We start from the raw sequence: 25,537 nt of genomic DNA, 5'->3' as shown, positions 1-25,537 counted from the left end.
TTAAACATAAGACCCAACACCATAAAAACCTAAGCAAAACCATTCAGGACATAGGCGTAGGCAAGGACTTCATGACCAAAACACCAAAAGCATTGGCAACAAAAGCCAAAATAGACAAATGGGGCCTAATCAAACTCCACAGCTTCTGCATGGCAAAAGAAACAGTCGTTAGAGTGAATCAGCAACCAACAGAATGGGAAAAAATTTTTGCAATCTACCCATCTGACAAAGAGCTGATATCCAGAAGCTACAAAGAACTAAAACAGATTTACAAGAAAAAAACAAACAAGCCCATTCAAAAGTGGGCAAAGGATATGAACAGACACTTTACAAAGGAAGACATACATGAGGCCAACAAACATATGAAAAAATGCTCATCATCACTGGTCATTAGAGAAATACAAATCGAAACTACATTCAGATACCATCTCATGCCAGTTAGAATGGTGATCATTAAAAAATCTGGAGACAACAGATGCTGGAGAGGATATGGAGAAATAGGAACAAATTTATACTGTTGGTGTGACTGTAAATGAGTTCAACCATTGTGGAAGACAGTGTGGTCATTCCTCAAGGACCTAGAAATAGAAATTCCATTTGACCCAGCAATCCCATTACTGGGTATGTATCCAAAGGATTATAAATTGTTCTATTATGAGGACACATGCACATGAATATTCATTGCAGCACTGTTTATAATAATATTAAAGACCTGGAACCAACTCAAATGCCCATCGATGATAGGCTGGACAGGGAAAATGTGGCATATATACACCATGGAATATTATGCAGCCATCAAAAACGATGAGTTTGTGTCCTTTGTAGGGACATGGATGAACCTGGAAACCATCATTCTCAGCAAACTGACACAAGAGCAGAAAATCAAACAACACATGTTCTCCTCATAAGTGGATGTTGAACAATGAGAACACATGGACACAGGGAGGGGTGCATCACACACTGGGGTCTGTCAGGGGGAAATAGGGGAGGGACAGCGGGGGTGGGGAGTTTGGGAGAAACAGCATGGAGAGAAATGCCAGATACACGTTATGGGGAGGAAGGTAGCAAATCACACTGCCATGTGTGTACCTATGCAACAATCTTGCATTTTCTTCTCATGTACCTCCAAATCTAAAATGCAATTAAAACAAACAAAAAAAAAAGCTGTTTATCTGGAAAAAAAAGGAAAAAAGTCCACTCTACTCTGAAATTGGTGCCATTATTACAGAGCATATAACAGAGAGATGTTAGAACATGACTTTTGGAATCAGTGTGAATCTAAATTGGAAAAATAAAGTAACAATTAATTGTTAAATGTGAGAACAAATTCAGAGATCAGGAAAGTTTGTACTCAATAGCAATATGTAAAAATCTTTTGATGAGTATTTTGTTTGAAAGAAGGGCAGAATAATAATATTATTATGAGTCAATCCCATCAGTCATCCTGATTATTATGTGAGAAATCATTCTGAGCTTCAAAACCTTCATCAAATGCAGTTTGGAGTATTACATTGATTAATATCTAAAATCAGAAATATCATACGCAATGTAATAGCTTTTAATAGTCAGTCTGCCACACTGATCCCACCTTTGTCTTCTATTTTATACCTTGTCTTTGTCATGTCACTCATCATACAGTCCTGTAGTTATCTGTTTAGTATCTGCAACTGTTGCTTGACAGTAAGTTTCTTAAAGGTAGAGACTTTATATTGATATACTTTGTAGTCTATAAAATGCCTAGTGTAGTGTGTGCTCCGGAAAAAGTCTTTTTTAGCAGAAAGAGAGAAAGAAAGGAAAGAAGGAAGGAAGGAAAGAAAGAAAGAAAGAAAGAAAGAAAGAAAGAAAGAAAGAAAGAAAGAAAGAAAGAAAGAAAGAAAGAAAGAAAGAAAGAAAGAAAGAGAAAGAGAGAGGGAGGGATGGTGGAAGGAAGGAAGGAAGGAAAGAAGAAAGAGAAAAAAGAATCAAAAGCAGAAAAAAAGAAAAAGCTGTTTGTCACACATCCAAGATTTATTGTTATAAAAATACGAAAATTTGAAAAGAAGGAAAACAATCTATCTGAAGTTTTTATGTCCCAAACAGAAGAATTTTAAACATAGCAACAGAGAAGGAACATGAATATTGGAAGCATCTTTTACAAATAAATAAAGTCAGACCTACTTGATATTGGATCATTAAACTATTGACAACAACTAAGGTCGTGGGTCATTTAAGGACTAGAGAATAGTTTAACATTTAGGTGAAATTCAGAAGGTTGCAACGTCAATGCTTATAGATATGCACAATCACACTATGTCATGTTTTTTATAGCAAATGCAAATCCTTTGTATCATAGCAAAACTAGATTATACATTGTAATACTAAAATAGTTAAATTGTTCTGTCTAAATTATATAAGGCATAGTATTTCAGTTGTAAATATATTTTAAATATAAAATAAGGAAAGCTTAGAGTAACAGGATGTAAAAATACAATATAGATAGGATAGTTCAGGGTTTTTTTGTAATACCTGATTTTTAAAAATGCAAACAAAATCAAATAACAGGTAAGCCAAAAAAATTGGAAGACTTCAGATGGTTTTCGCTTTTTCTATACTTGTTACTAATGGAGATAACTAGATAGGAAAATGTGTTCAACAATGTAAGCTAAAACTTTATTATCAAAAACAATGAAGCACAAAAAAGAATGGTGATGTTTTTGCATAAATTATAAAAATAAAATGTAAGCAAGAAATAATGGGACTAATTGACAAAGTACGAACTATCTTTCAATATCTCACTTTTATAACACTGGCCATAATTTCATGATAAATGATCATGATAAAATTTATTCTAAGATTAAAATGTTTATCCCCATAAGATATGGAAGTCTTAAGGTATCAGGTAGTAGTAAATTACTCCTTTCTAGTCACTATGGTCAGGAATAATTAATTTAGTGTGTTATATCTTTAGAACACACAAGGTAATATCAAATCATAAAATAATTTTCACATAATTAGTTTTATTAATAATTGTAATTTTTTGCTATATTTAATAATCAGCAAGACTGATCCAATAAGTTACTCACTAAGAATAAGTTAAATACTTTGGAAACTAATTAACTCTGCCAGGCTGCTGAACTCTATTTAAGGTACTAAAGTTGTGATTTACTAAATGGCAGAAGTTAACCTCAATGAAAAAAATACAGTTCTGCAACTTCTGATTATTGTAATTTTTGTGGCCTCTGCAGTTTAAACTCTATATTGTGCCTCATTTGAGTAAAGCTATTACAAATGTTTAAGGAGAATACACTTCTTTGGATTGTTACACCTAATATTATACTATTGTGACCAAGACCATAGGCTGTTGACTTCTGGGTGTTGGCTGCTTCCACTGGGTAGTTTCTAAAGACACATCAAAGGAGGTAATTAGAACTATGTGCACGACAAAATTGATATAAAATGCCTACTGTAGTGTGTGTTCTGGAAAAAATGTTTTTTAGCAAAAAGAAAGAAAGAAGGAAAGAAAGAGAGAAAGAGAGAGAGAAAGAAAGGGAAGGAAGGAAGGAAGGAAAAAAATCAAAAGCAGAAAAAAAGAAATGTGTTTGTTTCATTTAGGTTAACTTCTGTCATTTAGTAAATCATAACTTTAGTATGTTAAATAGTGTTCAGCAGCCTGACAGAGTTAGTTTCCAAAGTATTTAACTTACTACTTGAGAAATGTCTGAGTTCCAATACATGTTTAATCTAACGACTCTTTCATGTAATTGGTCAAGATCAATTCCACATCACATTTTCACAACTTCCACATCACATTTTTACAAATTTTACACTTAGAAATTGTGATTATAATTAAAACTTCACATCAGAGGACACAACAACTGAAATTAAAAGTCATGCTTATTTTGTCCTTTTCCTTAGGTATCACGGTCAAGACACAATCACATTCATTTCTTCCTACTCATGACTGTGTTAGGGAGATAATCTGTGGAAAAAATATCCAAAGAAAAGAAATCAGATGCCATTTTGCAAATATTGGTTTTAATTTGGAGATATCTGTTCTGTGCTTGAATTTTCCTAAGGAAATGCTGATGTTTCTAGGATTATCCCCAGCAAAATAAAAAGAAATGAAAATAGATTTTCATATGCCCTTATTTTTATTAGAATATAGATTTTTATTTCATAAAACACCTTTTAGTTATTTACTTGGTGAAGAAATCTGAAACCAAAGACATATGCCAACAATAGGTAAAATTGATTAAGGCAATTTTATTTTATAATTTTTTGTGTGCTTTTACATCACTGAGATGTATCTTTCAATATTTCTGAATGTTGAAATAAATGATCATGGGTTCTTATATGTCCTAATTCCAACAGTGAACATTCTGATTGGTTGCTAAAATTATTTGTTATGAAAATAAATAATGAGTGGTGAAAGCAAAAATGTTGATCATGATAGAAGTTTTGTAAAATTTGTTAATTTGTAAGACTAAAATTATTTAAATTTCAATAAATGATTTGGTCAACTTACAAATGTAATTATGACAGACCATTGTTTGGAAAATGAGTAAAAAACAATAATTTGAACCAATAATATGAATAAATGGTAAAATACTGATTCTGAGAAATCTAAAATATGCTTTAAAAATGGTTTCGAAATTATCTTACCATCTTTTGAAATAACAGTTCTTCTGCCTCTCTGCTGTAAATAATTTACACAATAATTTACACTTCTTTCTCCTAAATTTCTAAAGTATGATAATAAAATTATTAATTGTATCCAAAACCAAAACTGTCTCTTTGCATTATTGAAATGTCATGGCCAATGGTCAGTTGGGAATTAAAGAATTAACAGGTAGTCTATAAATTGCTTTTTTCTCTGAAGACACCTGGGAATAAATAGCCTAATCAAATTGCCTTCAAAACATATTAACTGAATCTCTTGATAGCATGTATTAAAAGAGTGTGTGTGTGTGTGTGTGTGTGTGTGTGTGCGCGTGTATTTAATTTATGGAATGTTTTGAGCAAGATATACCTGGTCTATTTAGGTTACTTATGACAAACACACCTGAAATTTTTGGATGTATATAGTATGGTACTCAGGAAAAAGTGTGAGTTAGAGATGGAATTATCAGAGAAATAAATATTGGTATTTCACATTTGTGCTGATTATAAATCCATTGCCTCTAAATCGCAAATTCATGTTTTTAGGCTGCTCTGTGAACATAGATTTGGGTCCTTTAAAATATTTGTTTTTCCTGTGCCAGCTGGCAGAATATTTTGTCAGCAGAGGTCCTTCCAGGCCTTGGTGATGTGCTCTCTCTTCCATAGCATGGGTAATCTTTTTCATAGAGCATCCTGTGTAATGAGTCTAAAAGGTTCTTGTGACCACTGATCTGTTGTCAGCACCTTGATCTTGGACTTCCTGGCCTCCAAAACTGTGAGAAATAACTTTTTGTTGTTTGTATCCTACTTAATCTATGATATTTTGCTGTTGTAACCCAACAGTCTAACACAATGTCCCAAAGAATATGAGTATAAACATATATGCATATGTAAGTATAACATACATATGTAAGTACATATACACAGATTTCTGATAAAGCCACTCTTTAATATGTAATTCTATATTTCTATTTTGTTGTATATGCTAACAAGATGCAATGAACCACATGAGTTGCTTTATTCAATTTCTTGTTCATTTTCCAGTTTGCGCTTATACCATGTCCTTGCTTTGACTTCTAACATCTCTCCTCAAGACTAGAAAAGTACACTCACATCCATCTTTCTACAGAAGTTGCCTGGAGAAATAATCTAGATAAGTTGCAGACATCCCTTTGTATCTTTGGGTTCAACATCTATGGATTTAACGACAACAGAGAGAAAATACTTTTTAAAGTCACATCTGCACTGACTCTGTAGACGTTTATTTCTCATCATTATTATCTAAAATATACAGTGTCATAAGTATTTACATGAAATTTACATTATGTTAGGTATTATAAGTAATCTAGAGATGATTTAAAGTCTGTGTGGAGATATGTGTAGGTTATATGTAAATACGACACCACTTTACATAAGGGACTTGAGCATCCCTGGATTTTGGCATCCGTAGTAGAGTAAGTCATAGAATCAATCACCAACAGATATCAAAGGATGGCAGCACTTCAGCGAAAGGGAATAAGCAACAAAAATCATTTGAAAAGACAAATCCATTAAGGAGATCATTCTTTTATTTGTTCTCTCCAAAAAATTGTTTCAAGACAAATCATATATAAATTATTGTCATTTCTAGTCTTTAGAAGTAATAGAGTAAAATGAGAGAAAAATAATTTATTTTATCTGTATTAATAATGCTTTGTTTGGAGTTTATACAACTCGGGGATGGTTAAGCCGAAACCAAAAAATAATAATAATAACGACAATGATTATGATAATGATAATGATAATAAAGAAGTAGAAGAAGAAAAAGAAAAATAATTGAATTGCCTAGTTCAAGATTGGATTGAAAGTTTTAATTTTGAAAAATATATTTTATGATGAAGAATAAGAAGAAGAAGGAAAGGGATATAAAGAGAGGAGAAAAATAATTGGAGATTACATTGAACATTTTTCTTTTCAAAAAATATATTTTGTATCTATGTATAATGTTACTATACTGATGAACTAAATAGAAAATAGAACATCCTTGGTAAGCTCTTGCTAAGTTATAGTTTGACGAATATTCAAGTATTCACCTGCCTACTTGTTTTTTCTTGGATGTCTTATAGGAAACTAAAACACAGCATATCCCAACTAAAACTCTTTATACTATTTCCCAATACATGTCTTATGTATCACCATTTAACACAAAATAGAACTATTTTGGCCTTCAGTAATAGCATATGAATTGGTAACATTTACAAATATATCAATATTTCTCGTATTTGTAAATGTTACCAAATTATACCCTATTGCTGAAGGCCAAAACCTAGGAGTTAAAACTTTATCTCATTCTCTTGAAATGTTAACATGGAAGACTGGGTGAGGTAAAAGTAGAAGATTAGACACTCTTGCAATGATCCCTTCCTTTCTAACATCAGCAAAGATTCTTAGTAAATTGCAGGGAATTAAAATTCCCCAAAGGATACACTTCTTCTGTACAATATTTTTTTTTAGGTTACATAATTGAAGTAGAATTCCTTTACGTCAGAGTGTGAAGACAAATTGCCTGTGAACCAGAAGAAAAACCCAAAATACTCTGAAGGAAAGGCAGCTCTCTATTAAATTTTATCTCACTCAGGCTTTTCTGAGTGAAATTAAGTGTCCATGTTGGGACCATATTTGTCCCCAGAGGGATCACACATACAAAGCTACAGCCATACCAAAACAAAACAAAACAAAACAAAACAAAAAAAGCAAAACAAAACAAAAGTAAAGAAGAAAGAAAAGTATACATTATAACAGATGGAGGATTATGTAAATAAACAAATAAATGAAAATGGTAAAAATCAACAGAAAGGATGTTTAACTTGTTTAGCTGGACAAGAAGAACTGAATAGTGCAAAGAATTTTGTAGGTAATACATTTGAAAGGACTTACCAGAATTTTCAGTGTGTACTCATGTATGGCTATTATTTAGGCAAAGAAGAGGGGCAACAAAAGATTGACTGTCCTGCATGTCCCTCTTTTAAACCAGTAAGGTCTGTGGAAAAAATGCATGTCAGATTTGCAAGTTAAATTTGTTAAACTGATTAGGCCAGTTGCAAACCATTGTTAAGTATATTGAACCTTAGGGTCCTTCATCAAATTTCCAACTGAAAGAGTACATTATAAATCCGCTGTTTTTATATTGGCCCATATTTAAAGACCAAGTATTTTAAGTTCATCTGTAAATCAACTCTGTCTCTTGAAATAGCCTCGTAAATTTTTTAATATTGTGACTGCATATTTATATTGAACATAAATTAATTACTTTGTTTCAGCAGGTGTCTATTGTGAGGTTTTTTATTTGTATGTTTTTTAGCAGTCTGAAAATTGTCTAGTAAAGAAGTATGAATTAAAATTCCAATAATGTATGCAGTATTAATTGGATTAACACTGATATACAAATATTCCAGATTTTTTAAAAAGGGTTACATTCAATATTTTGTATTAAAAGGTGATACATATCTATATATACACATATATATGTAGCTACATCTATATATAATTGCAAAAAATAAGGTTAATTTTTCTTTACATTTTCTTTTTTTAATCAAGAAATTTATTCCAGGTGAATGTGGATGTGAGTGTGGTGTGTGTATTCATGTAGTAGTGACTGACTTTGCTTTAAAATTTTATTTTTATTTTATTTTTTGATTTATTTAATTTTTGTTAGAACATGTTGGAGCTCAGGTCAAAATTGAACAGAAAATAAAGAGAGTCCCCATCTATCCTCTGCTGCCACGCATGCACATCTTAACCCACTATTAAAAATACCTCATCAGAATGGTTTACTTGTTACAATTGATAGCCCAACATTGACAGGACACTTTCACTCAAAGTTCATAATTTACATTAAGGGTTATTCTTGTTGTGCATACTATAAGTTTTGACCAATATATTATAATTGTATACTATTATAGTATCATCCAGAAAAGTTGACTGTCCTAAAAATCTTCTGTGATTCATGTATTCATCTCTTTCCTTCCTCTAATCCTGGGCAACAATTAATCTCTTTACTCTCTTCAAAGTTTTGCCATTTTCAGAATGTCATTTATTACTATAGTTGAATCATACAGTATGTAGAATTTCCAACTGGCTTCTTTCACTTAGTAATGTGTATATATATTTCCTCCATATCCTTTCATGGCTTGGTAGGTCATCTCTTTCTAGCAGTGAGTAATATTTCATTTTCTGGATATATTAGTTTATCTTATTCAGTCACCTGTTGAAGAGCATCTTTATTGTTTCCAACTAGTGGCAACTATGAATAATCTGCTATAAACATCTATGTGGATGTTTTTGTGTAGACATCAGTTTTCAGTTCATTTGACTAGATACCAAGGAGTAGGATAGCTGGATTGTATACTAAGAGTTTGTTTAGTTTGGTTAGAAATAGTAAACTGTCTTTCAAAGTGGCTGCATAATTTTGCATTTCACACCAATAAATGAGAGCCATTGTGATATATTTCTCCCCCTTGAGTTAGAGCTGGTGCTGTGAGGAACATCAATGACAACATTCCTATAATCATAGCTTAAAATATACTCCAACTACCTGAAAGTGATTTCTTTTTTTTTTTTTTCTTTTCCTTCTTTTTAATTTAATTTTTTTTTGCTGACAAAAGATAATTGAGATTGTAATTGGAAGGTACAAAAAAACCTCATATAGAATTAAAAATGTAAAAGGAGAATATTATACTTTGATCTACTTTCTCGATCATTCAGATGCTGGTATTCTAAACCATGTGAGTAACTTTCAAGTTGTAGAAAATTGGTATCTTAAATATGCTTCATGAGATTCATATTATCTGTTTAAACAGGTTTTAACAGACACAGAGTTAATGTGGGAGAAATTCCTAGAGAAATGACTAATGAGAAAGATTTTGAGTAGCCAATTTTTTGCACTGTTTAGGATGCATTACATAGTTTGGACAGAGACAAATTTCCTGGTCACAGTATTTTTCTTTAGGAAACTAGTTTCTTAAATCCATAAAAATTCTAGTAGAGATTAATATTATTTAAAATGAGATTGATTCAATAGCAGAAAGAGTTAAACTCTAAGAAATTACTATATCCAGGTCAAAAGTCTTGACAGGCTATCAGTTGAAACAGTAAAAATTTCTGGGAAAGAAGCCAAGTGAGCACCAAGATAAAGAGCTATAAATCTTAAGAATGAAGTTCTCTTTGCTTCTAAAAGACCACTTTATTTATCCAACAGTGTTGTTTTTAAATTTGAAGATATTTTCCTTCTAAACTCTAGGTAGATGGTGGGGACCTATCAAAAAGTAAAGGCAACAAGCATTAATTTTTTGCCTCCAAATTCATTAAGACATCATAAATATTTAGGGAAACCCTAAACTGTATGCCAGAGTTCAGCTATTTTGGATGAGATAAAGTTTGGTTTCATTCTTTTTTTTTTTTTTTGTTATTGCGAATGGGTTTCATTCTTTTTTTTTTTTTTTGTTATTGCGAATGGGTTTCATTCTTTTTTTTTTTAATAGTGGGATCATCTTAAAAGAAGAAGGCTACTATAATTTTGGAGGAAATAAATAAACATAAATCCAAGTTTGCAAAGTTGAAGTAGCTGGAAATGTTCCCATGTTTTTAGAATCAGTTTATTCTGCTTTTGCAAAAATACCATTCTTGTCTACATAAAGCAAAGGAATATAGGCCACTGATAACTGGGCATTTTAAATGGGACTGCTTAGAGATGTTACCTTCACCAAAATTCTAGCATTTAAGATACAACTTTTGATAGTAAGTTTAGTGAATAAAAGTAGAATGATGATATAGATTTTGAGGAAGGAGTAATCCTGTTCCCTATTTATAATATAACAATTTACCTGATGTCTGTGAATTACCTCTAGGTATCAAAAAAAAAATGATAATGTGTCATCTATGGACATAAGGGCATTTGATATAATTTTATTTTGAAATATCTCTCTGCATTTCAATTTGTTTGGCAGAAAGTCAATGATCCGGGAGATATATCAACTTCAAAACAAGTTCTTCTTAACTGCTGATAAAGGTTCTTTCACATTACTTTGGCAAAGCAAAAAAATTAACATTTCCTGTTTTGTTATCAGAATATATAAATTTATCAACATTTCCATAATCTGATAAAAATAGACTATAAACAAATGAACTTTGAAGTTGTGTTTCTTTGGGAAATGGAATCTGAGACAGAGGTTTACATACAGGACATTAATTAGGAATTGCTCTTTTTATAAATACTGTTGAGGAGTGAAGGAAGCAGGATTGGCAGAATAGTTTGAACTAAGATTTGATTATAACAGAGGCCTTAGTTGATCAGACTCAGAGCTCTGGCATGAGGATAACCCTACAGACTTACCCTGTATTGAAGCCAGGCAACTTGCCTTTCCTTGCCAGGCATTGAACACTGGCTTCTTGGGAATGAGAATATAACTTCAGGCAAGAAAACTTTTTTAGATGAGAGTAATTCTTACAGAGGGGCTCAGGAGACAGATGTGAGCTGCCAACAGTGCAAAAACCTGAAAGAAACGAATGATTTATTCTGGTAGCAGGGGACCTCTAAGAAGCCCTACAAGCATAGACCACCTCTTGTGTGCCTTAGAGCTGCTTGTTTGTATAATGTGATAAGAAAACACATTTTAAGTAATTTTAGCCAGCAGTTATTCCTGGAATCACTACAAACAGATGTTTACAGGTATGCATTAAAGTTCCCATTGCTATACCTTGTTGATATTCCTGCAGTTAGATGATCATAACTGAAACTGATATTTACGTTATCTTGAATCTACTACCAAGTCTAGATTTGTCTTGTACTTCTAGTGGTTTCAGAAATTTACCTGATTGCTTGACTACGAACTTTATCCCTGAGTGGTCTTAACTCCTGGTCCACAAGCACTTCTCAGATGATGGTAGTGAACTTCCCCACTTACATTCATTATTTGGCAAAGAATAGATGCACAAATGAGTTACTTTGTTTCCTGAATATATAATACTAGTTCTACTATCTCCTGATGATTTAAATTAATTGCTTCTAAAAGGAAAGTCAGTTGTTTCCTTGCCAGTGGTTGTCCTGCAATGGGGAGCCTGAAATGAATGAGTGGCAGCCACAGGCTTAAGTTGAATTGGACTCTCATTATTTCCGTAATAGAAGCATTTTCCTTCTGAGAACCAAGACTCCAAAATATAACCTACAGTTTTATAGATAGGAAAGGCAAAATCTCCAAGTGTGTCTCTGGGAATGCTGATAAGTGACACCACTATTTATGTGTCTTGGATTGTGTTTTACTTATTAAGGACATGGGGCTTCATAATAGTTACTGATGTAGAGTGTATGCTTTATCTTGGCATATATTGTGCATCACCACAAGACATCACATCCAAATGGCACTTTAACTTCACCTTAAACAGGTCACTCTTCTGCTCTATTAAGCCAGCACCTGCTGTGTACTGAACAGTGCAATAATATTACAGGATTCTTGGATCTTAGATCATGAGTTGGAAAATTACTGATATAAAATTCATCCCATAATCCAATTCAGTATTTTTTAGCACCCTGTATTGGTGAATTAAACACTTTGTAATTCTTAAATACAGTATGACCAAGAAATTATGTGTAGGAAGGGCAATCCCATACTTTCTATATGTCGATTCTAGCCAAGATAAATTGCCACACCTTTTGGGATTGAAGGTGTCCAGTGTAATGAATCCATTGTAATGACTGAAGGAGTCCAACGTAATAATCAATGTTGCTGATTAACCAATCAACAAAGTGGATGTTTAATCCCCTTAAAAGACAGTGACACGTTAAGAGTTGATAATTCGTCCGTGTTGGTTGCAGTTACAGTAGCTCAATTACCCTTCACACTTCATGTTCACCGTTACAGTTCTTTTCACATGCCTCCTACTCATGGTCTCCTATTCTATGTCATTTCGGACCTATACCAGTCCAGTCAAGCCATTCATACTGGTGTGTGTGTATATGTGTGTGTGTGCCATATTTTCTTGGGCTTATTCTTTCTCACAGAGTGAAGGTCCAGATTTAATGCAAAAACTAACCATGAGGAAAATTTTCCCTCTTCACTGCTGTAGTATACCCCAAATACATTTGCAGCTTGCACTGACATACTAAATGAAATCACATACCATATCAAGATAATCCATCAGTAAAAACAAGCATGGTATTCCTTCTTCATCTGCTGGTTATATTGGAACCACCTTAAAGGGACCCAGTGTGAGCTCATGAAGAGGGATGGTACAATCATGAGAGAAAACACAGGGACTGGCTACCTGCTTACACAATTTACTTCTGTCCTCCAATCTGGCATGTGAACTTGGTTTACCACTTTTACTTCACCAGGAAATCATACCTACCCAGCTAGTTTTATGAATTAGTGAGTGCAGCATAACTTAGCTCATGGCTGGCATTTCTGGCTATCACGTAACTTGATGTTTTTTGGTCAGGCACTTCATCTCTACCTGGATTCACTATCATGCCAGGAACTATTTTCAAAGAATGAGTATTTTCCTCTGTAGATGGCATAATTTTATCAATGACCTATCAGATTGCCTTATGATTCTCCCAAGGGTGCTTGCTATAAACTCCAAACAGTGTCTTTCTAACACCAGAGGGTCTGCCAAATCCTACAGTATATAAAAAAAAAAGTAGAATGGACTCACATTACTTTTGAGAATTTCTTTAGCATCCTTTTCTGCTCTGATGACCACCAAGAGCTGTTGGTCTCTTATATCACATAGTACATCAGTTAAAACATTATTACCAATTGTGGAGCATGTCTCCTAGTAATTATTGGCTAAGATCTGCAATTCACTTATGACATATTCTGTACCTTTACTAAAAATGTCCATTCATTTCTATATCAGATAATATTGTGAATTAACACTTGTAGCAGGCTAAATAATGGCCACCGCAAATATTAAGCCCTAATCCTTGAGACATAAAAATGTTATGAGACAAAAGGATCTTTCAGATGTGTTAAGGATCTTGAGATGGGAATATTATCCTGAATTACTAGGGTGAGCCCCGAATACAATTACATGTTCCCCTACAAGAGGAAGGGAGAGGGAGTTTTAACACAGACAAAAAAGGAGAATGCAAGGTAAAGATAGAGGCAGAAGTCGGAATGATAAAGCCACAAGCCAAGAAATGCCATTAATGACAAGAAATCCTGACAGCACTTTGATTTGGGATCACTCAAAATGACTTCAGACTTTTAGCCTCCACAACTATAAGATAATAAATTTCTGTTCTTTTAAGCCATCAGTTTTGTGCTAACTAGTTAAAAGCCGCCACTGGAAACTAACAGAATGTTAATCATTAAAACTGCACTCAGAAAAAGGTGTAAGGTCAGATGATAAAGAGAGCATGTGTTTTTAAGAATGGTAACTGCATTTTCTTCCATAGTTGAGTTTTCTGCTTTAACACAGAGGACTGGGACATTCTGCAGGTACAAAGGTGCCAAGAGAGTCTCAGATTTGATGACTTCTGAATACATTGACAACGATAACTCTATATGAAGTCTCAGAGTCCCAATCTTTTCAATCAGGTCCCTGACCTTAGTGTAACATATTGATAGAATTGAGAATACAGCTTTTTCTGGAGCTCTCCTTCTCTCATAGTTAAGACTTAGCCCTGATCCTGAGCTTTTCCTATGTTACAGCTGCAGGAAATGAGTCTCTTCACATGCTGCCAAGGAGGCCATCTGGCATTCACGCTTAGGTTTTAATTGGAGATTAATTATCCCTAGCCTTTCTAAAGCATTGAAGAAACTCAGCAACATCCAATGGATTTTATAAAGTTAATATTACTAATTCCTATGGAACTCTCAAAATCCCAAATCATTACATTTTCTAGTACATCCCTTTCCACTGGTATTTCTTCTCAGTTAAATGCCAGTGGAAGTTCAATAATTATACCACTACCACAAGCCATGAGCTATTAGTGATCTAACTACCACTAATAGTAGACTCTTCATAGCCAACCAGCTAGCAAGCCATCCAACTCCAAACTCCCATTTTAGAGTTGGCTACTTTGCTTGACTCCGGGCTTCAAATGTTTATGGTCAAGTTTCCGAGGAAGACAACTCTGACATATGTATTTAAATACAGAACTCTTAGTTATTTATTTATTTATGTATTTATCTATTTTGGTCTTGTTTTGGGGGAGGAAAGTCATCTTGGTCCTTAATAGTATTAGCCAATGCTCCTCTCAGCTGCTCTTCTGCCCTGCCCTGCCCTGCCCTCTACAGGCCTCTCTTGGAAGGACTCCCCTGTCCACCAGCAGAGGACGCCTATGGGACATGAAGGCCTCTGGGTAATGTAGTCCATGGTCCTACAGGCCTGGTCTGAGTCCCAGGAGCTCCTCCTCTAGCTGCAGGATTGCCTCAAACCTTTTAAGCCTATTATTTACAACAGTTTTGGGGCCATTCTATCTTGGTTCTGCAATTAGCCTTATCCAGAACACTTTGCAAGGCTTAAGAGCCTAGGGTTGTTCACAACTTCCCCTTCCTCTAAGGCCTCCAGTTTCTTTTCTATATTTTTAAATAAATTATGTGCTTTGATCAAAATAGTGTTATTCTATATTACAATAGATAAATTTTTATTCAGATATTTTATTTGATGTTGTATTTAATTTTTGTTTTAACTATATGAGAAAATAAATTATTTTAATGGCTCTTTTAAAAAGCAAGCATATTTAACACTCTGTTACTACATACACATATATATCTTAATAGACAATAATATTACTTGGAATAAATGTTTATTTTCTTCCTTTATAATATATATATTTTATATCTTATTTATATGTTACTTATTTGTTATTAATATTTGTTTATTATGTTGGTTAAAAATTCAAAAACATTGAAGACATAGTGTTAATATGTGTATCCTGGTTCTTGAATTTGCTGTAAATAACAATGATCAGATTAAGGATGATCCTTTAGTTTTCTACTAAGCATTTTTAATCTCAAATGGACCTTTTCTTTTAAAATATTTTTAATCAAATACTTTATATATTACACTATTGTGAATTACTCTACTGTATTTAGTCACATAGTCTTAAGAATATGCTAATGCCATAAATTTTATACCCATGATTTATACCAAATAGCTTTTACCATATTTTTATAGCTGTGAATTATGTTAACATGCTTTCTTTTTATATTATACATTGAGATTGTACAAATATTGGATTTCCCAATCAGACTCTCATGAATGAGAGATCTCAGTCAGTATCAAAGATTAGCAAATAAGCACCAGGTGAAACATGGAGAGGGTCAGGACTTACAGCATGGCTCTATAGGTTTTTTCTTCCCTAATGTTAAGTGCATTGGCCTAGAATAAAATATGAATTTCTAAGTAAGGTGGGCTGTAACAACACTGGCACAGATGGCAGGTCATGAAACATCTCTATATTATACTCAGTTATTGGCTTACATGTCATTTTCCACAAAATCATGCCTCTTAAATTCATATACTCTAGACATACTATAAGTAATCCTTTACAAATATGTACATCCTGCTAAAAGCAAATTATTCACTTTTTTTTTTTTTATTTCGCCAAAACATTTTCCTGGTAAAGGAATGAAAAGATTGCCGATCTGCTGCTAAACCCATAAATTCATATCCCCATTGCAAATTATCATGCATAAAATAAATACAATACCAACAAGAAATTTAAACACAATTTTCACAAGTGAATCATCATGTAATAGCTACCCAGGTTAAGAAACCGAACATCAACTATAACTTGGAAGGGCTCCTTTCTAATAACAATCCTAGTAGTTACTGAGAGGCAATATCTAATTTAATTTTTATGATAGAACTGTTTTCCTTATAAAATTATCAGCTGGGCCTGCCTCCCTAAATAATAGTTTCATTCCCCATGATATTAAAATTCGTTTATATGGATGTATATAAATCATTTAAATTGATTTTCATAAAATAATATGAAATTATATGTTATTTTATTTTTTTCATTTTTATACCTCATAATATTTTATATTATTTCAGGCTGTTACATGTATTTGTGTTTAGTTTATCCCCTAATGAATAGTATTCCTTTCTATAACTCTTCCAAAGTTTATTTAAGCATGTGAATAGGCCTTTGTTGTACCTCCTAGTATGGTTTAATATGCGGAAAAAACAGATTGCATATTATGCAGAAGCATGTATGGGCATGTTTTTCAAAAAACATTGTAAGGCATATGCTCCTTGTTTCACATGTACTAGAAAATGCTAAAGTAATTTTTAAAAGAATATTTCATATCTCTCCCACAGGGGAATATGAAAGTTCCATTGTTCTATTTCTTAAAAGGTAAACAAACAACAACAACACTAAAAAGAAAACACTCATTGTTGCCAGTCTTTACGAACTTTAGTCATTCCGAGCTGTATAATGGCGTCACATTGTGTACTTAAATTTCTTTGATTTATACATTTGAGCACATTATCTTATAGTTACTGTCTATTTGGATATCTGCTTTTTTTTCTGGAGGCCCTGTTCCAGTATCTAATTTTTCTATTATTTTTTTCTTTTTTAAGAAAATATTTACTTTAAGTTCTGGGATACATGTGCAGAACGTGCATGTTTGTTACACAGGCATACAAGTGCCATAGTGGTTTTCTGCACCAACCAACTTTAAATTTTCTTTCTTTTCTACTAATTTGTTGAGTTATTTAAGTATTCTGGATAGGAAACTTTTTGCTATACCTCTTATATATCTCTCACATTTATGAATTGCATTTTCAATCTCTTAACTCTTAAAAGTCATGAAGGTATAAACTTCTATTTTCATTTATAAACAGTGTTGAATATTCTCTATTTACATCTACAAATTGAATGGAAACTGATGTTGGGCTATGATATTTGACAGGCATCAAGACCGTTTTCTTTCCACATGGTTACAGAGCAAACGAGTAACATGTATTGAAAAGATGACACTAGCCCCACTTTCCTGAAGCGCCACCTTTATTGTAAATCATGTGCCCATATGGGCACCTGTCTACTTCTGTGTTCTTTTCTCAGTTGTATTGATCCTTGTACAGATATCATTGTACAGAAATCAAAATATCACCCTTTCTTAATCATTCTGGCTTTACAATTACTCCTTATATCTGACAGAGTACTACTTCTTAAATTTAGTGTGTATACATTTCACTTGGAGTTCTTGCCAAAACGAAGATTCTGATTAACTGTTGGTGGATTCTGAAGTTCTCCATTTCTAAAAAGCTCCTAGGAGATGCTGATACTGCAAAATTGTGGACCACACTTGGAGTGATGAGGCAATGAAGTCAGTTCTCCAAAGATCTTCTTTTTCTTTTAGTTTGCATTAATTATTCTTGCTTTTTTGCATTTCAAGTTAAATATTGTTATCAGTTCATCAAGTTTTGGTCCCTAAAAAGCTACAGCTAACTAGCAGTGGCAGCAACAAAAGCAACAAGAAACTTCTACTGGAAATTTTATTTATTTGAATGTAATTGCATCAATAAATTAATTACAGAAAATTGAGCTATGAATTACTGAGTTTTCCAAATAATGGACACCATTCATATCAACAATAATGCGCTTATGTTACTAAGTGTTTTCTATGTAACAATTTTACAATTAATGAGTTTTTTTTCTAGATTTTAATGTTATTTACATGGCATACTTCTTAAATTTTCTGCTTGGTGCTGGCATACTCTCAAGTATTTTTTTATGTTGTTTCCTCTGTTCTTTCTGATATGCTACCCAAGAGCATTAAAACTATTAAATAAAAACATTAAACAGTATAAAACTGTGTAAAGTTTATTGATTTTACTGGCTTATTTTATACTTGTTCATATATCAGAAAAAAATTCTTTCTCAATAGCAAGGGATCTGTTGATAAGGAGTTACAGCCTTTACGTAGTAGACTCTTCATTTAAACTTGAATCATAGAGGCTAATTCTTTTCTTGTCATCATCTGTTTAGTTTGTGAAATAGATAAATGCTAGATGCATTAATGTTTAAAGGAAAAAGTATTTAATTAAATATTTGTTCTATCCTTGCATACTTGTACCAAATAATGTAGTTTGTAATAACAGTTAAATATTAGATGTATATTATTGTAGAATCATTTTATTTTGATTGATATAAAGATACGATAAGTTGCAAATGATAACAGTAGTGATACTTAACCCAATAGTCTAACAGCTCATTTATTTTTGACCCATTTTGAAGTATAAATTGAAAATTGTTGTAATAGTAAAAATTGCCTTTGAAAACAAGACTTCTTCAGCTTTTATTAGAAGCCCTCAGATAATAAGTGACTTTTGAAATGGTATATGTTTCCTGCATTTTAGAAATTATTAGGGCAATTTCTTTGGATGATACTAAAATAACTTTAGGAAATATTGTGAAAATGGTGAGAGTACATCTAATACTTTTATTGTTACCTGAAGCTATTCCATGAATATATGAATTCTCATTATTTTCAGTGTTCTGTGATTAGAGAGGAAAAATGGCCTAAGGTTAGAGGCTGCATAAGGCTTCATAATATTTAGTCGCCAATGACATACATTAAGAAAAAAGGATCAGACTAACTTGAAATTAATTGTAATGTTATTATTATAAGGAATTGTATCTCTTAATTTCCCACATTTTATTTTTATAATAGACTAGATTTCAGCCTCAAAGAGTTTTTATTCTCAAAGTTACTTAGACATTACTTAACCTTCGGTTACAGTTAACCCTTAATATCACATCTGTATTAATCTTACTTGGAAATAATTATATTATCAATTGAATATAAATTAAAATACATTTTAAAACAAAAGCTGAGCATGGTTTTATTTTATAGCTAAAAATAAAATTTAAGAATCTACTATTTAATCTTTTAACCTAAACAAATTTTCAATTAGTATGTCTACTATATGTAATTGAGTTTTTATCTTATGGAGTCTTTTGATGGGCAAATGTTTTTAATTTTGATTAGCTTCAACTTATCAATTTCTTTCTTTTATGGTTGCTTTTTCAGTCTCCCTAAGAAAATTTTCTACCAATGGTTACAAAGAAAACTTCTTTATTTTAAAGTTTCTTGTTAAGTATCTTTCAATTTTTTTTTTTTTTTTCATTTTCAACCTAAATATAAATGTTAAGATGGGCCAGGTGCACGGCCTCACACCTGTAATCCCAGCAACTTGGGAGGTTGATGCAGGAAGATCACTTGAGCCCAGGAGTTCAAGACCAGAAAGGGCAACATAGTGAGACCCCGTACACACACACACACACACACACACACACACACACACACACACACACAATGAAAGTAACTGAGGTAAGAGGATCACTTGAGCATGGGAGGTAGAGACTCCTGTGAGCCATGACTGAGCTATTGCACTCAATAGAAAGACAGACAGACGAAAGAAAGAAAAAGAAAGAAACGAAGGAAAGAAAGAAAGAAAGAAAGAAAGAAAGAAAGAAAGAAAGAAAGAAAGAAAGAAAGAAAGAAAGAAAGAAAGAAGANAAGAAGGAAGGAAGGAAGGAAGGAAGGAAGGAAGGAAGGAAGGAAGGAAGGAAACAAGGAAGGAAGGAAGGAAAGAAAGAAAGAAAGAAAGAAAGAAAGAAAGAAAGAAAGAAAGAAAGAAAGAAAGAAAGAAAGAAAGAAAGGAAGGAGGGAAGGAAGGAAGGAGAGAGAGACAGAGGAAAGAAGGAAGGAGGGAAGGAAGGACAGAAGGAAGGAAGGAAGGAAGAAAGGATAAGGAAGGATAAGGAAGGAATGAAAGAAAGAAGGAAAGAAAAAAAGAGGAAGGGAGGGAGAAAGAGAAAGAAAGAAAAAGAAAGAGAAGAAAGAAAGAAAGAGAGAGAGAGGGAGGGAGGAAGGAAGGAAGGAAGGAAGGAAGAAAGGGAGGGAGGGAGAAAGAGGAAGAAAAAAGAAAGAAAAAGGAAAGAGGGAAGGAAGGAAGGAAGGAAGGGAGGAAGGAAGGAGGGAAGGAAGGAAAATTAAAATTTAATATACATACTCTTAATCTCCAAATAAAAAGGAGCAAGTTAATAGTTTAACAATAATGATGTTAGCTGTAGATTATATACAATCTATTCTAACCTTATAAAGTTAATGTCTATTTCTATTTTATGATAGTTTTTTAAAATTATAAAATGGTTTTGGATTTTGTCAATGCTTTTCCCGAATATGTTGACATATATTTAAAATTATTTTCCTTGATAATGTAGAATACTGTTTTGCTTGATTTAAAATACTAAAATGAACTTCTATAATTAGGATAATCCCATGCCAGAGTGTGTTAAATTTTTTACATGTTTTACAATTTAATAATGCTTTATTAAGAAATTCAGATTTTATTTTTGAATGATTTAAATTGAATAATAAAATACAATAGTGTCCACACAGTATTTTATCATGTGAGTATACAATGGGTTTAGCAATGACAAAAATTAAAAGGACTGTATTACAAAATCAATATATTTCAACCAAATAAATATTAAAATGGGAAGAAAAATATTTAAATACTAATATTAGTTAAAATATTATTAGCCGTCGACTTGAAAGTTTGTGTCAAGCCATATTTCTTCAACATTTTGTAACACTTACTTAGATTTTAAGTATATTGGTAAAAATGTTAGTGTATTTAATATATGTGTCTATGTACTATGGGCCATCATATGTAAATCTCTTTAAATAGGGTTAATGATATTTGGTATACTTTTAGGAATTTGTTAGAAAATATATAAGGCAGCAGTTATTACTACATAAATCAAGAAATCTGTCTTTCTCATGGTAGAAAAATTACCATTGAGTACCATCCTTACTACCTGGGTGACAGGATCTGTATCCCAAACCTCAGCATTATGCAATATACTTACATAACAAACCTGCACATGTACACCTTATATCTAAAATAAAAGTTCACATTGTAAAATAGTAATAAAAGTTAAAAAGTTACAAACTTTTAGCACAACATCTATAAAGGGTCAAAATTGTTTTTAAAACTTCAGCCAACATTTGTTTTACTAAATATGTTGCTTTTTTATACCCCTGAGAGAAAAGTGAGAACCATACTATCAACCCTTTGTAGTAAATAAAAATAGGAATTTTTTCAAAAATTCAGATTAAAATCTCACCTAGGTTACTTTGTGTGATTAATTGGACTCCCTTCTTTTCTGACTTTGGTGTAATACCAGGAAGCCATTTGATTAAAAAATAAAAATAAAATCATATGGGATAAGAAAAATGCACAGGCAAGTATATTCTGCTGTGCAATACGACAAAGTGAAAGTAACTGCCCCGCCCCTGTAGCCTATGTGAGTTAGAAGTAATTGAATGGAGTTGGCATTAAAAAGAAAATAGTGTCAGTTATTCAATTTTCCAACTCCTCAGAAATGCTTGTGGTATTGACTGCTATATCCAGGCCACACCTGTTCTCAGCAGCATTGCAATAACCAGTTGGGTTGTAAAGACAGCTTTTCATTAGTCAGAACATTCCACAATAGCCAGAGTGTTTTCACTCTGGATTTGAAGTAAGGAAAGAAGTAGCTTGAAAAGAGACACACTGGTTTAGACATTTTGCCGTGATAGCAATATGTTGTCTCAAAAACATTGAGGGAAAAAAATAAATAATAAATATATTTTGTTAATTATAAAAGTCACTGTACTCACAATTTACTACTCTAAATTGTGAATGAATAGTAAAAGAAACTCAAATTTGACAGTTTCAAAATATACTCCAAGCAAATTATGTCTGGTTTTCTTAAGAGTAAATGCTTGAAAGTCAAGATACCTGCCCTTTTAATATAAGAATGATCATTTTTATTCTCCTAAATTCTGAGGATTCAAGCACCATAAGGCCTTTTTGCTGATTTTGGTCAAAAACCTAAAAGACAAAGTGGATAAAGTTTTACATATCTCTTGTCTAAAGAAGAAAAATGGGAAGTGTATCATCCATATTGGCCTGTTTAGTGATTGACAATATGTTCCAAATAAGCAAACACAATAAATAGTTTGCCCCATTTCATGGAAATATGACTTTTTTTTACCATTGTGAACATTTTATCAAATGTATATTCTAATTACTGATTTTATAGTCATTGCTTAACTAAAAATAATGTCTTATATCTATAATTAGCACTGTTAAAAATTACTGATTTAGTGTGTCTATACAAAACTGAGTTGTGTGACATTGACAAGCACTACATCCAGAATTAACTTAGTATATGCTTGTGTGTATATTTGTTTCTATTTTTTATTATTTAATTATTGTTTCTTTGTATATTAAGTCATTTTTAATGTAATTTGTGCAACAGAGACGTATTTGAGTCATTTTGGAGTAAACTATATAAAATATTCAAGGCTTTATAATCTATTACCATTAAACATGTCTGAAAAAAATATATGCTTCACTGGTTATTCCACTTAATTTCTTTATTAAAATAAAAAAAACACTCTCAGTATTTTAAATTTAAGATTATTATTCATATTCAAAAAATCATTTATGGAAGATGTAAAAGTACAAGAGATAAAACGAAAGAGTTAAAGTACAAGAGATGAAACGTAATTATTGTCAGGCTTATGTTGTCAAAACTGTTAAAAGAACAGATTTTATAAAAATAACTACAAAACTAATGTAATAAAAGATAAAACATATGAATTAATATAAATGCATGGTAACAAAATAAATTTCTAACCTTCTCTAATTAAGGTAGAGATGTATTTATAGAGCAAGAAATAATGGAGAATAAATAATTATTATTTTTCTATTTTGTAAGTAGAGTTTTGTCATTTAGTAATAGAAAGCAAGATGATTTGAGGAGCCTAGGATAAAATATGTGTCAAGCTACAGTTTAAGAATGGGCCTAGAGTATACTGGGAACAAGATGTTATGAGGTTCTCAAATCACATGGAATGGAGATTCAAATCTACAGTAATTGCAAAGAATCTGTGAAAGGTTTACATAGAAATAAGCCTAAGGGAGGCAAGTAGGCACATATTAATTCCAGGAAAACGATAAAGCTAAGCAACAGTTAGCCTAGATGTGTGCAATTTAGTTTTTTTTCCTTTTGTCTATATCTGGTAATTTCTATCTAATATATATTTTTAAAATAGCTGCTCCTTTTTTGTTATTCAGCATTTTAAATTTAAGGTATCATTATCAATTGATCATATTACTTATTTGTTTCAGAATGTAGATTATATTTCTTGATATATTCTTTGTGCCTCCATATATCAAGTTTGAAAAATAGTCTGTAGACTATATATGCACATTATTTTGTTATGTTTATCAATTGAAATATAATTGATATAACTAAAGTTGACACATTTGAGATATGTTATTTTTGGTGTTTTAATATATGCATATTATTGTGATTGGTACATAGATAATTAAAATAAAATGTCTTAGGCACCTATTAAATAAATATTATGTATTTTAATAATTTATATTCTACATGTTTATATTGTGCCTTCTGTATCTCTCAATGGTAATAATAGAAAAAAACAGTAGTACTCATTATAAGAAATAATTTAAAAATTAATGTTGGAAACAGATTTATGCAGTAAGCTCATTTAATGCTCAAAACAATAAGTACTATAATTTTTCCCCTTTAACAGATGAATAAACAAAGAAACATAAAGTTTAAGTAATTTTATTATAAAGCTTTACAGGTAAGTGTCAGGCAAAAATCCAAGTAATTTCTTTCTACAGTTCATGTCTTTAAGCACTTTTAAAATTTATTTTAGCTTGAAAAGCGCAGTTTAGTTCTCTATATTGACCACTTTATTTGTACTTAGGTTATGGCATTCATTTTCTACTGTATTGTAAAAAATTACTAGTTACAGTTTAAGATTATCTAAAAGTAGTAGCATTATAATTGGTTTAATTTTATTTATATCAATTTTTTTTAAATTTAGAATATAATGCTCTTAAGCAAAGTATGTATTTCTGACCTTCACATAAAAATAATCCTCAGCATTTGCTGTTAAGAAAGCCTATATGCTGCAGATATAAAAACTGTGTTTGTGTTTAATAGGACAGCTTTATTGAAATATAATTTACAAACAGTACATTCTCACTCAGTGTGGTTGACAGATTTTTCAAAACTGGTCTTTAAGTAAAAAGACATAAAAGGAAACCAATTTGGGTGTTTACCATAGGCTAATTGATGTAAACCAGAATTAAATTCCTAAGGCATACTTCTGGTCAAAAAAACATCATCACACTTCCAAACACAGATTGAAATACTACTAATATCAAACACTGAAATATAAATTGCACATATATTTAAGAAAAATGAATAAAAACAAGACAATTATGTACCCGGTTATTCCAGTTCAGGTTCTAGGGTGCCCAGAGCCTACCTCTGCAGCTTAGAATATTATGTGAGAACCCACTCCAACAGAATGCCATTCCACCTCAAGGTGCCCTCACAAACATACCCACACTCACCATGCTGGGACTATTTAGACATGCCAATTAACCAAATGTGCACATCTTGAGATGTGGAAGAAAACTGGCATTTTCAAAGAAAACCCACACAGGCATGGAAAAACTTGCAAACTCCACAAAGTGTCCCCAGTGAGAATCAATAATGTTATTAGAGGACCTGCTGTATATTCACTCACTCAAAATGTACAATTCAATATTTTTCATTATATCCACAGATATGTGCAACTATCACCACAGTCAATTCTGGGACATCTTCGCTGTCTTATAGAGAGACTCTATACATACTAATTAGCAGAGACATCCTTCTTCCCCAAACCCCTCTGGCTGTAGGCGATCACCATTCTATTTTCTGTCTCTATAAATTTGCATATTTTGTACATTTGATATAAATGTAATCCTACAGTATGTGGTCTTTCTGAATGGCTTCCTTCACTTAGCACAGTGTTTT

This window comes from Cebus imitator, unplaced genomic scaffold (assembly GCF_001604975.1).
Source record: "Cebus imitator isolate Cc_AM_T3 unplaced genomic scaffold, Cebus_imitator-1.0 Scaffold250, whole genome shotgun sequence".
Lineage (NCBI taxonomy): Eukaryota > Metazoa > Chordata > Mammalia > Primates > Cebidae > Cebus > Cebus imitator.
Note: the sequence above shows the minus strand (reverse complement) of the source record.